The sequence below is a fragment of the Carassius carassius genome, chromosome 13 (genome assembly GCF_963082965.1).
Source record: "Carassius carassius chromosome 13, fCarCar2.1, whole genome shotgun sequence".
Classification (NCBI taxonomy): Eukaryota; Metazoa; Chordata; class Actinopteri; order Cypriniformes; family Cyprinidae; genus Carassius; species Carassius carassius.
Genome location: NC_081767.1, coordinates 33,294,175 through 33,309,117, shown reverse-complemented (window position 1 = coordinate 33,309,117; position 14,943 = coordinate 33,294,175). Strand labels below are relative to the sequence as shown.

The following is a 14,943-nucleotide window of genomic DNA, read 5'->3' as shown; positions in this document are numbered from 1 at the left end:
TATAATGTGAAAATGTCGTCTGGTCTGAATCAAGAGAGAAATCTGCACAGATTTAGAGCCAAAACAGCTCTAAACAAATATGTGGCTTGATTTTGATGTGAGAGGAGAACAGAAGATGATTCACTGGAGTAAGCGTTATTATGGATTACGGACTCATATTTCAGCAGGAAACAGTGGTTTGGAGTTAAAAACGTCTTAATGCTGGATTTGTTTCAGCTTTTGTCTTCTCCAGATGTTAACTGATGGACTGGAGTGATGTGGATTACTGTGTTGTTTTTATTAGCTGTTTGAAATCTCATTCTGACGGCACCCATTCACTGCAGAGACACTAATGCAATGCTGCATTTCTCCAAATCTGATGAAGAAACAAACTTTTGAATGGTACATTTTCAGCAATTTTTCAATTTTGGGTGAACCATTCCTTTAAGATTTTCTTCTTGTCCATACTGTCCAAGTGAGTTATATGTTAAGGATCTAATTTGCAGAGTATTATATTCAAGCCAAATGAATTCTACAGCTCTGTGCATGAAAAAGGATATCCAAAGACCATTCGGTGGGGAATCTCCAGCGACTGCCAGTACTCATGATGGCCAACGCTGATTTATATTTATATAATGCTGTTTAACTTTTCATTTTGGTTCACGTTTGAGGCTCATTAGATACACTCCCCAAATTCTCATTAACCACATTAAATTCATTGTAAGATCATCTTTGATAAATACTGTACAATTTAAATGCAATAAAAATACGATAAATACAATTTAAAAATACACATTTTTAATTTTTATTAGGCAGCAATTAGAATTTAGGGGGAAGGTATACTTAGAAAATTATGACAGAATGCATTAAGAAATAAAAAAAAAAACACATTTATTAGTTTTTATGATTAAAATAAGTGCAATGGAACGATTACCAATGGAATACCTTACTTGTATAATTCATTCAAAGATGGACCTTTTCTACAAAATATGGGAACCGTTTGTAAGTTATTTGGACCCTGGGATTGCCAATAATGTGCTGTTTGGTTTTCTTGGATTAAAACTTATGTTCTTCTGTAACTTCTTTGGACATTTGAGCTGTTTTTTTTTTTTTTACTTTGTTTTAGTTCTTATTTTTATTTTCTTAAGATCCAAGTTAATGGGTTTTGTTAAAGTATTTGTCCATTGTTACTAAAAATAATAATCATTAATTGCATAAATACATTTTATAAATAACTTCAGTGCAAGACATACAACCACGACTGATTAATTGCAAATGAAAAGTAATAATTTATCAATTTAAATCGTATCTATCCTATATTAAGAAATAAAACTATTTAAATATATATTTTAATTTTTTTAACACGTGGAAATTAGGATTTTGTGAGGAAAATCTACTTAATTGTCATAATCATATCTTAATCTTAATAATCCTGAATAATAAAATGCATTGTTACATATGTTTTGATTTCGGGTTACCTGAACAGTATTTTATTTCTGTTTGGTGATTCATTTAATCATTTCAACTGGGTGAACTCAGTGTACACAGAATTGCTTAAGATATTAAGACAGAAAATTACAGTACTAAGGGAAATTTGAACAATCATGTTACAGGTCCTATAATTAACATGACTTATTTTATTTTTTGTTAGTAAATCCAGCCGCGTTTGTTTATTTTGAGACGCATTTAATGGGAGCTGTTGTAACTTGAATGTGGAAAGAAACGAGGTTTATTTCCGTGTTTGGGTGGTGACGTCGCGCACGACCTCATGAATATTTAATGAGCACATAACAACAGACTTTTAACGCTAAACAGTTAATCATTTTAAAGGTGTTTCAGGATTTATATAAATGGTGTTTGACCCGTCTTGTTATAAGCATATGTTAAAAAAAAGTGAAATGCGAAAATGTAAGTCGTATTTCTCTTGCGCGAGTTGCTGTGGTATTAATTAGCCTACAATAAATTAAGTTATAGGCCTACACGTGTTGAATGTTATCGAATTTCGTCATCCATATTTTGTATTTGTGCAGTTCATTTATGCATACATACTCAAAAGACTGTAAACAGCAGGTATACAACACTATATGATAAACAAAATGCCACGAGTACAGTCTTTTCTCTTTTCAATCAGTGGGATGTTTAGTTTCTCTTATTGAGCCTTCATGACAGAGGATCATGTCTGGAAGAAGGGTTCCCTTTAATCAGATTGCATTTGCTACTCTGGTTGGAGAGGTGGGAGGTGTGTATATATACAGTCACCCAGAAAACCTCCATCTGCACCAGATCAAGACCTCAAGCCTGACCCAGAGGAGCAGAGCGGAAACTACACAACAAGCACAGCAAGATGCATCTGCAGCCAAAAACTGATGTCAAACAAGAGTCTGTGCAGGAGTCTGAATGTGCCTGTGTTAAATGCTTTGTATTTCCATATACTTGAGAAATGGTGTCACTAAAAGATCCTTAATAAAATGCCGTATTGACTCTGCAAAAAAAAAAAAAAAAAAAAAGATTCCACCATATATATATATATATATATATATGACATACATTTAAAAATAAAGTTAAATTAAGCTCACATCATTTCAGAATCTGCAAGATGTTTAATATTGAAAAATAAATTAATAAAATTTGTACAATAATAAAATAAGTAATGGTAATTTTTTTAAGTCACAAAATGAAAATTATATATATATATATATATATATATATATATATATATATATATTTTTTTTTTTTTTTTAATAAACAAATATTAAATGAAACTTGGATCCCCTTAAAAATCAACAAATAAAAAAATTATAAAATAAATAATTTTGATATAATCAAAAAAATTTCCATTACAATTTAAGTTAAAAATATAAATAAAATTAAAAAAGGATAATCAATTTTTATTTTATTATAATTATACAAATAAAATTAATAAAGAGGTATAACATGAGTTTTTCTCAACAGTGTTTATTTGATGTTGAGACTCATTAATTATCTTTAACATAATGTGCAAACATCAATTAATGTGGAAGAAGGCAACCCAGTATATTAAGAACCAAAGAGATTGTTTTTAACAATGTAAATTGTCATGTACCTTTGACATTTTACAACACCAGATGTCAGTACATACTCACTTACAACTTTGAAAGAGCTCGAGAGCCTGTTGCACAATTTGTACCTATTTACAACATTAAAATATGCAGAAACTACTAGTTAAATCACTGTAAGGCTTTTTTCGTGCGTTCTGTAGTGAAGAATTGACGCAAAGGAACTCTTCCTACTATGGCGAATGCTTAGCTCATGAATATTAAGCACGGAACGTGACGCTCAACTTACAATCCTTTCTGATTGGCTGAAATGCAGACGATTTGCATGGTGAAGGCTGGGCTCATGATAATATTAATTACGTTACTTGCACGGTGGTCTCTCCAGAAAGGACTTTAAGAAACGTCAGCGCTGCCTAATTAATATTCATAAGCGGAGCACGGGAAGTATTGCGTCACTCACAGGCGCGTGCACGCACTAGGGCTTCATGTGGGTGCGGGAGCAACTTTAGGAAACAAAGTGTCCATCGCTTCGAAAAGTGCCTCACACTTGTCCTTGTTCTCACTTGGTTTGATATTCTCTGGAAAGAGATCCAAAAAAAGAGATCAACAAACGTTCAGAACACTCATTCGGTAAGTGCGAATGTTCCTGTAAAAAAAGTTTTATGCATGTGATGTTAACAGTTTGGTAATATCTTCTCAACGCGTTCATTTAATTAACCCTTTAATTTTGGCGTTTTTATAATGCATTCATGTTTAATATGCGACACTCCGCTCATATACATCTTACACATATTGTGTCTCTCTAAACGTGTTGTGCTAATAGTGTGTGTTTAGTGAGAGACAGCTGTTGTTCAGGGGTTTGTGTATCTGTACACACACACGTGTCTCAATCCTGGATCACATCTGATCATCTCAATACGACTGTGACTTCAATCTGATCAGAAAAAGAAGAAGTTACCTGAGAGTTTACCAGCCTCACCTGGCTTCACTCCCAGATCTGCTTACCTGTCAGGAAGGTCTGGTTTTGGGATCTTTCCCCCCTTGTGAATGATCAAATTTCAGTTCTTTCTTGCTTAACCGGGGAAATACTGTAAAAGTAGCTTGTAAGACATATGTTTGTGACACTATTGTCTGAATCACAATCACAATGATATGAATTTGACACTCTTTGTAAAATTTTGACTTAAGTTTGAGATTTCATGGAACATTTCAACTCCCAAAAATGAGTTTTTCATCTCATGTCTTCCCGAATCTGTCGTTTCTTGTCGTTCCATGTTTATATCCATGCAATTTAAAGGTAACTTTATCAGATGTCTTTCACATCAAACTACAATGCCGATTTGTCACCAGTTGCATTCATAAACTAATAATGACTTAATCTGACATATTTTAATATCTGCAATTTGAGAGAGCTTTTCAATACATTTTATTTATATTGACTTGAATATCAGTCGGTTTCACATGCAAACATGTCATAAACTTCAGAAGACTGGGAATATAGTGCGCAAGTCTGTGTTTTGGGAGCTTTGCATTCCCGTATACTTTCATTGCATGGAAAAGAATAGTTCGAAAACTGTGCAAAACATTTGGATTTGTGCTGCATGGAAAATCATTTGGAATTTGGAACATGAGAATGAGAGATTTGGGGTTTAATTATTCCTTAACTATCTCTGGAGAGAAATCTCTCCTGAAAAGAACTTTGCAGAACTCAGATAATTTAAATGGGCTTATCGGTTTTTCCTGTCTGTTCTAGAGAAAGTGATTTATATGAACATAGACTCGAGTGTGTGTGTGTGTGTGTTTTATGCAGGGCTGGGAATCGGGGGTCACATGACAGGATGCCGAGAGCACATGAGCACCAGCTGATGGTTATTAGATGAGCCTGGTGTTAAATCTTATTGTCCACATTCTTCTAAAAGCCCAAAAAGAGTCTTTATTTAAGCTGTCAGTGGGACTGGAGTGTGTCGGTTTACGCTCGCTATGGCTAAAATCACTTTGTTGCTTTTCTACACAATGGCAAAATTGATATGGGATGTTATTTAGTTAATGAAGAATGTTTTCAGCCCATTGGATAGTGATTTTATATCACATATCTGCAGTGGTCAGGATGAAGTCTTATCAGTACAATTTGCATCACAGACACCATTTTCTGTGGAAGCTTTTTTCTGGTATGGGTAAAAAAATAAATAATTGTGACTTTATATCTCACAATCCAGGCTTATAAAAATATAGAGTCAGCATTGAGTTATCAAAAACTCTCAAACGCACAAAAGTCAAATTTTATTTCTTGAAGAAAATCTTTTATTATTAAGGAATAAATGTAGAAATGTGTGGAAACTTTTTTTTCAACCACATTAAAATAGTATAAATAGTATAAAAGTTACCCTTTTTTTGTTCATTTTATTCAATGGCAGAAACTAGCTTGAATTATTTAATTTTTTTTGCAATGGCAAATTTATATCTATTCAGACTTCTGACAATTATGAGTTTGCGAGTTAAAGGCGCAATATGTAATTTTTCTGCTTTTAAAATAGCAGATATCACTATATCTATGTTATATATATTTTTTAGTTGTTCACTTACATTATCCCGACAGTTTCCACGAACTTTCAAATCCGGAGAAAATTATAGTTTAATTAGAAGACACGGCACGTTTCTTTATTTCCGTTTTGTCGCCCGTCTATGGCGTCATATAAACTTAGACCCCTCTAGTTTATCTAACTTCCTGCGGAACCGCCAAATACAAAGGTGAACAGAAGCAAAGACGAGACGAAGAAGAAAAAGTAGTAGCTAGCCTTGAGACTATTATATTTTATATTTATATTGTTTATATTCGTATTTATACCTCAATCAATAACTTAGTTATGGATCATGATTATGCTTTGCCTGCACGTTCTGTGAAGCGCAAACGTACGGGTGAAATAAATGACCTGAGAAGGTTTTGGGACGAAGAAGAAACGAGACACGGGTAAATATTGGAGTTGCATTTCCAAGATAGAGAGAGCTTCGTGACAAGCTGAAACTACAGAGAGATGTTTGCATTCTAATAAACAGGTATGCATCCATTCAGCTAACTATATGTATATCTATCCGTATATTTTGTGAAACGATGATGTCTTGTGTAAAACGCAGACGGACTAGCTCTCATGTAGAGTATAATGTAAATCTACATGTGTTCTATATCTAGCTGGATAAAGTAGCTTCAAATGCAGTTCACTATCTTGTTCGATATCATAGTATAAACTAGAGCCCGACCGATATATCGGCATATAAGCTAATTGCATTTAAATCGGCATTTATAACGGCTGATGAAACATGAGAAACAGAGTCTCATGCTTCACTCATGTTATGAGTGTTGCATAGTTTGCCCACCAGAGGGAGCTCTGCAGCTCCAGAGTTAACAACAGCGCCAGAAATTCACTACAGAATAAAGCGATCAGCCAAGCCACAGAGATGTACTGTTTTGACGGTGAGTCTGTCGTTCGTCATGTGAAATGATTGTAGATTTAGTTCATACCCTGTATATAAAAACTGTGTGGTAGTTCTAGCTAACGGTCCTATCATTATCACTTCTAAATATTCTGTAACATCACTTACAGCCGCTAATGCATTGCTATATTAGATTAGCCACAAAGCTAATACCATGTTTATCAGTGGAAGAGCGCGAACGTTAATAGGAGGTCAAACTATAACGTTTGCGTTTAACTTATTCTTATTCTATTGCGGTGTGTTTCCCACATAATGACCGCGTAATTGGGCCTTTCACACAGGACGCGGTATGCACGGCGCTTGCCGCTGGGTTCAGCGTTACCCTTCAGATACAACGCGATTTGCGCTGCGCTATGGCGTAGGCGGGGTTTTAAAAACGTTTAGCGGGAGCTCTTTCATAGTCTGTTCCTCCTCCTTTCGGTCAGCAGCAAACATGTATCTGTCCCGTTGTAAGAAGTGAGCGATAGCGCTAGTCCTGCTGATGAGAATTAAGAGAGAAGCAAGGAAGAAGAGGCTACCCTCAGGTCCAGAGAACAATTTGGTGAATTCAGGCTGGTTACGTTACTCTAACGCTAATAGCTTCCTTTTTAGCAGGCCCCTTAAATGCTTGCTATTAACTTGTTAGAAGGTGGTTCTTCTCAAAATTGACAGCGGTGTGTTCATGACAGTAACGTTAACCATTCAACTTCGAATTGATTCTGTAATAGTAGGCAAGACGATGTTCTGTGAGAGCAAATATAGTGTAGTTACAGTAGGTGCGTCAGAAATGATTAAACCAGAGGGGACATGTAAATAAATGTGAGCTGAACAAGCGCTTTTTTTTTACATATTGTTTCAAAGCAGTTTTACAGACATAACAGGAAAATGTTGAAATAATATTGTTAAATATAAGTAGGTAATACCTATTGCTTGACAAATAAAAAAAATATATATATTTCTCATTTTTGCCTATGTAGGAGATCCCAGTTTATTATTATTATAATTTTAATGATGACATGAGTAATGATACATGGTGATCTTATTAATACACATGCTTATTCTTTCTATGTCTCTCTTTCTCTTTCTATAACTTAAGTATTATAATTTATTTACAGTACACACACAGACTGTTAAAACCAGCTTCAACGGGAAGAAAGTAAAAGTGTTAAATGTTTAAAACCAGACTGTTTTTTGATCATTAAAAAATTTATACTTTTGATGTGCAATTGTTTAGTCATTGAGACTGTAATCTAAGGCTTTTTTTTTTTAACATAATCACTTCTGGAAAATGATTTATACAGCCCACATACATAGAACAGGCAGATATTTTGCTATTGAATGTTGTGTAAGTGCAGTTTATAGGAAATGGGTCTAATATCCAGATTATTTTTAAAATCAAAATATCGGCTTATAAATCGGCTCTTTTCGAGTTAATATCGGCATCGGCCCCCAAAAATCCATATCGGTCGGGCTCTAGTATAAACGTAGCCTAATTATAATTATTAACGAAAGACAACAGTGTTTTTTTAACATATATTACTACTAGCTAGATGGAATATTGATTTGATAGGGGTCTGATAATTCATATATCTCTCCGTTCGAAAATACGTGATTGTCAAAATACTAAGACCGGCGTCTCTGCTGCGTGCCAGAAGCGTGGCGCGCTGCTGCTGCTGTAGGTGACATAGAGGGAGACCCCTGACAGACCAGGCTCTTGTCTTCATGACAACAATATCTATACTTCATGTTGAACATAAATATAAAGCCTACTGATAAAGGACACCGTCAACAGTATTGACGGCAAAATAGACTATGTTTGAAAGGTGCAATATTTGAGAATCGATAATTGTCTATTTATTTTTAAAGTACATTTATATCTGAATTTATGTCAACCTATAGACTTTCAAACATCAAAATGTCATGAATTAATATGTATTTGTGTACAAAATTACATATAAACATTTTCCTATTATATTTTGCCTGGAAACGCTTCCAACACGCTTGCGTGTTGCGTGAAAAATAGGCGTCGGTTCTATTTCTAGCATGCACACGTTTTCCACGCGGCTCGAGCCGTGCCTGAGACACGCGTCTCACACAGGCAGTCTGCAAGCTCTAACCTATTAACATGGGAGCCGAATTAAAAACTTGACACGCCACGCATCCAGTGTGTCGCCGGCCTCCGTTAAAATGAGTGAGGAATGTGGGGAGCGACAGAGCGCGTGTTCCAATGAACAACAACTCCCATGAGCCTACGCTCTTTCCCGACGTCATCAAAGTACGTCTTATGTTATTATTTTGATTGAGTGACCCCTGGTGGCCAAAAATCCCATATTGTACGTTTAACATCTTACAATTTAAGACTTTTATTTCTCCATTTATGTCTCAGGTTTTTTTTCTGAGCTTTTTTATTTTTATTCCCATGGCAAAAAAACAACAAAACAGATTTGTGAGATTTCAGATTCGTAAGATCAGCTGTGTTTTTTACATTTTAAATGTTTTGAAGGTGCTGTAAACCGATAATAATTGATCAATGCTGTTGTATATTGTGCACGCAACTATACTAGTTTTATTATAAATAAAACAAAAATGTCTTTAATTTGAACAAATTTACTGACACTGCATCCATTGTGACTGCCATGTTTTCTCATTGATATGTCCTAAAGTCCAAAATTACCACTTTATGGTGTTGTTCATGTGCTTTCAGCCTGAGAATATAATCTTTCTGAGCTGATTCGACTACCTCAAGATGCTATTTATTTTTCTGTATGCATCATTCATGCATAACTGAAGGGTTATTGCTAAAATGAAAACGTCGTCTTGTAATGTTTCTCGCATCAGGTCAAAGGTAATGAGTTTTTTTTTTAGGTCTGCATGGCAGTTTTGTGTTTCACACATATAGCTTGAGAAGAGGGAAGTGGACGAGAGAAGAAACCCAGCTTGTCAGAGCTTGACTGTTGGTGTGAAATAAGAAGTGTGTGTTGGCTCCTGAATCCGCTAGTGTTGGCGTGCTGCCCAGGGTGGTGCTCTGCTGGGAATGTTTGATAAAAGCATCCGTCTCTGTTTCTCCTCGTCTTCCTCAGGGCTGTTTTGGATGGACAGGAAGCTGAACTCAAAGCTCAGGCATTTTGTTGAGCTCTTGCACACGGCTAGTGATTGTTAAAGCAAGTGAAAGCCAGTTAAATTTAGATGTGTCTAACTGAAATGAAGTCTTCAGAAGTTCATGTTGTGTCAAATGACCATCACAGATGTGTCAGATGATGCAGCCGAACACTCGTCGCTTGTGTCTAACCCTGGGTTTGTGTGCTCATGCTTATATAGCACATATGTTTTTTGCAAATTGGTGCACTTTCTCTTTACGAGCATCTGATTTCAAGTAATTTTGGAAAAACAGAGAAGCAGAAGGGAATATTGTGTTTAGGAGTTGCTAAACCTAAATCTAGGTTTGATCCTTTTACAACAAGAGTCTTAAATTTGAGGAGATTTGTCCTCATAAGAGTGATTTTGTGCTTGTTCACAAGAAGATCAGCTGTTGCATGCTTTTGAGCGCTGGAATCATGCAGAAGTGAAAGTGTTATTATCTAACAGATTCTTGTAATGTTAATCTGAATGCATTGGATGATATTGCCCTGAGATATTTAACTGAGATGCTCGGCTTGTGCATTAATTTACAAGTGCCTGTTTGTCAGAAGTGGTAATTTCAGACTACCAGTAAATGTATATTAATGAATAATACACTTCTCGTGTTTGTGCGAAATAAGTTAATGCTGTTAAATAAGTAACTTCGCCGATTTTAATTCCATCTTATTTTCTATCATTAAATTGTTTGCTGTTTAAAACTTAAGGGTCAATTATTATTTTTTATATTTTTGAATGAAGTCTCTTCTGCTCACCAGAGCTGTATTTATTTGATCAAAAATACAGTAAAAATTTGAAATATTATTACAATTTAAAATAACTGTTTTCTATGTGATTATATAGTAAAGTGTAATTTATTTCTGTGATGTGCAGCTGAATTTTCAGCATCATTATTCCAGTTTCAGTGTCACATGATCTTCAGAAATTATTCTAATATGCTGATTTACTGCTCAAGAAACATTTCTGATTATTATCAATGTTGAAAACAGTTGTGCTGATTCATCATTTTGTGGTAACCGTGATTCATTGTATTTTTCAGGATTCTTTGATGAATAGAAAGTTCAAAAGAATAGGATTTATTTTAATTGGAAATCTTTTGTAATATTCTAAATGTTTATACGGTCACTTTCGATTAATTATGCGCATCGTTCTTACGGACCCCAAATGTGCATTGAAAAAATCACTTACATGTAAATGCATTTCAAACTAGATGGGATCATATAAATATATATATAATATATTTATTATTATTATTATCTATCTATCTATATATTATTATCTATTAGGGGTGTAACGGTACGCAAAAATCACGGTTTGGTACGTACCTTGGTTTTAAAGTCACGGTTCGGTTCATTTTCAGTACAGTAAGGGAAAGAAATGCAAACATTAAACTGCAGGTTGTTTATTACTATAAACTTCTTTTTAACAATTTGTATTTTTTTTTATACTTTTTAATAAAATATATATAAAATAAAAAAAGAATAAGAAATAAAATACTGCTGCAAATTTCTCCACTAAATAAAATACTCTGTCTCAAACCAATATCATATAATAAAATATAATGAAAAATATAAATAAATAACTATGATTACAGTGTAGCATTACCAATCCCAGCTTGTAGGCCTGCTCATATTTAAAATATATATATATATAACTTTTCCAAAGTGTAAAGTATGCATGAACAGTTTCAGTTTTGAGACCTGCTCAGATTTCGTTATTGCGTTGGACCAATCAGAATTAAGAGCAAAGGTCTGTTTAAATGCCGACGGGAGCTGCATTTGAATTACAATCGTTTTTTTCCTAGTTGTAGTGATGTTCACACTCGCGTGATGCCTTTAGAAAACCTTAGGTCTGGTGACACACTGGCATATTGCACCTGTCAAACATAGTCTATTTTGCCGTCAATACTGTTGACGGTGTCCTTTATCTGTAGGCTTTATATTTATGCTCAACATGAAGTATAGATATTGTTGTCGTGAAGACAAGATCCTGGTCTGTCGGCGCCTCAGCGGTCTCCCTCACCTACTGTAGCAGCAGCGCGTCAGCGCCGCGTCACGCACGATTCTGGTGTGTAAAGACACAGAAAACGCGAAGCAGGTGTAACGCAAGTGACACGCAGCAGAAACGCCACACTCACGCCACGCAGCAAGAATCAGCTGCAGGGCCGGATTTGCGCTGAACACGAAGACTTCCGCCACTTAATATGTTCGTTTGGAAACACGAAAATTTATATGTTCCGCTAGCAAAATATTGGATTCGGTCATTCGGTACACACGTGCACCGTACCGAAAGCCCTGTACAGAAACGGTCCGGTACGAATACACGTACCGTTACACCCCTATTATCTATCGATCTATATATATATATAAAATTATCTATCTATCTATATCTATCTATCATGACAACTATAAGTTCTGGTGTATAGATGGTGTAAGATAACAGTAGAGTGCAAATCTTCTAGACATGACAATTAACTGATTTCATCTGTGCTAAACACTGAAATGCATTCTGGGTAATCTTGTTCCTGAGACCAATGCACCAATGTCAATGGAAAGATTTACTGCAATACTTGTAACTCTGTTGACTTTAGTTCAGCTGTGAAGGCAGGAAAACTCTTATTAAAATAGCTGTCAGGCTTGTGGTGATGCATGTGCTCTTTCTAGTCTATATATATATATATATATATATATATATATATATATATATATATATATATAAAACAATTTCTGAAGATCATGTGACACTGAAGACTGGAGTAATGATGCTGAAAATACAGCTGCACATCAGAAATAAATTACATTGCACACCGTATTACACTAGAAAACAGCTATTTTAAATGGTAATATTATTTCATGAAATTAGTTTTTTTCTGTATTTTTGATCAAGTACATACAGCCTGGGTGAGCAGAAGAGACTTCCACAATAATATAATATGTAAAATTATATGTAATATTTTTTTCAAACATGTTTGTGTTTTCCACCATCTGACTGAATGTGAATAGCATCCTAAAGTCTGACCAGCGCTGTTCTCTGCGTGAAAGAATGTGGCCGTTTGTTAGAGGTTTTTACACTCTTTCTGCAGTCATATGATCTGCTTTAATGCGGTCTGAGAAACTCCTAGCCACAGCTGAGCCATCAAGGGACACTTTCCTCTCCCTAACTCTGTGAACGTGTCAAGACAAGATGTGTATTCAGACATTATGAAATCATAGAGCAGGTTTAGAAGTTCTCATACTTCTTTGAGCTTTCTTTGAGAAGCTTTCATTGATCTTGTGAGATGTGCTGTAAAAACTTACTGTAATTTTCAGGGCTTTTGAGGTTTTGTGTAATTTTTTAAATAGAGAGACCAGATTACAAAACATTGACTTCTTCACAATGTGAGAGCAGAAACAAAAAGGAAAGAAACATTGAGCTTCATCAGACTTGACGTAATCTCTTTCCACAGAATGTCTAAAAATAAAAATGCTTTAGTAACAAGCATTACGATACTTTACTGACAGATAAAAGTAGAGCATGACAGCATTGCGAAGCCTAAAATTACAGATAATGATTGTCTCGAGTGCATCCTCTGAGTTTAATGCTTAATTTTTAACTGATGAAAGTCTCTGGATTGTAGCCGCAGTAATAAAAAAAAAAAACTTGAGTTGAGAAATGTGAGGGGAAATAAAAGCTGTTATGTGGATGGATTCAAGTATGAAAAGCTGCTATGTTTCCACATTTAGGCTCCAGTATTTATGGACTTCATGATCAATGACAAAAATAGGTTTCAGAAGAATATTTACTGTTCAGTTATAGAAATGCAACACTTTAGCAATAGTCTCAAATTCTTCTTTTTGTTTCCTGTTAATGGATTAGCACTGTTGCATCACTAAAATAGCGGTCTTTCTTCATTTTAACTGAAATGCTGGTAAACTGCTGGTCTGGTTGGATTGTAAATATTAATGGGCTCATTTCGGTTTTCTCTCTAAAGTCAGCATGAACCTTATTGATTATCCTGCCTTGCTGTGGAAGTTAATTTGTGAAAGAAAGTTTCACAAGTTGTTGGTAGTGTTTTGTTTGTAAGAGTGATTGTGTCAGGGTTATTAATGTTAACTTAAACTATATATACACACAGTGGGTACGGAAAGTATTCAGACCCCCTTAAATTTTTCACTCTTTGTTATATTGCAGCCATTTGCTAAAATCAATTAAGTTAATTTTTTTCCTCAATGTACACATACAGCACCCCATATTGACAGAAAAACATAGAATTGTTGACATTTTTGCAGATTTATTAAAAAAAAGAAAAACTGAAATATAACATGGTCATAAGTATTCAGACCCTTTGCTCACTATTTAGTAGAAGCACCCTTTTAGAAGTCTTTTTGGGAAAGATGCAATAAGTTTTTTCACACCTGGATTTGGGGATCCTCTGCCATTCCTCCTTGCAGATCCTCTCCAGTTCGGTCAGGTTGGATGGTAAAGGTTGGTGGACAGCCATTTTCAGGTCTCTCCAGAGATACTCAATTGGGTTTAAGTCAGGGCTCTGGCTGGGCCATTCAAGAACAGTCAAGGAGTTGTTGTGAAGCCACTAGGGTCATTGTCTTGCTGGTCAGTCTGAGGTCCTGAGCTCTCTGGAGAAGGTTCTCGTCCAGGATATCCCTGTACTTAGCCACATTCATCTTTCCCTCGATTGCAACCAGTCGTCCTGTCCCTGCAGCTGAAAAACATCCCCACAGCATGATGCTGCCACCACCATGCTTCACTGTTGGGACTGAATTGAACCGGTGATGAGCAGTGCCTGCTTTTCTCCACACATACCGCTTAGAACCGGAGTCACCAACCTGTCGATCGCGGTCGACAAGTCGATCTTGGAAGCATTTTTAGTCGATCACGAAGAGTTTTCAAAAATCTGAGAATTTTTTTTTATGCATTATTATTTATTAATTTAAAATGCACCATGTATGAGCCTATTGTGTGTAGTAAATGGTGTCTAGGGGAGGTAGAGGGGTACATCTATCCAATCAAATAGCCTATAGTTTACATATAATGTCTGTAAAACAACCACTTTCTTTATACTTTCGCTTGGCCCCGCAGCACGAGCCTCCGCTGACTGCGTGCACACCTCCCCAAACAGACGAGGCATTTATACTTGACGCAACTGTTTTAGACTGAAAACCAGACTGACGGATTTAGACGCACAAACTGGGTGCCGGTGTGATGAGATGTACTAATATCCATCTGCTCGGGCAGATTCGGCTCGAAGTCATTCATCTTCGGATGCTGACACGTCGAGTATAAACAAGGTTTTACAGCTCAGCCACTTCACACTACTAGGTTCACTTCA

General features: G+C 35.6%; 1 protein-coding gene across 2 annotated transcripts in view; it reads left to right on the top strand.

Moving 5' to 3' along the window:
• Nucleotides 1-3,457: 3,457 nt before the first annotated feature.
• LOC132156388 (ras-related protein Rab-27A-like) overlaps nucleotides 3,458-14,943 on the top strand; it is a 19,219-nt gene continuing 7,733 nt past the window's right edge. The window contains exon 1 of one of the 2 annotated variants that reach the window (XM_059565378.1): nucleotides 3,458-3,644. The gene's annotated coding sequence lies outside the window, so the exon portion shown is untranslated. Of the gene's footprint in view, nucleotides 3,645-3,908; nucleotides 4,031-14,943 lie in introns of those variants that run through there. The other variant, XM_059565379.1, reaches the window with a different exon arrangement.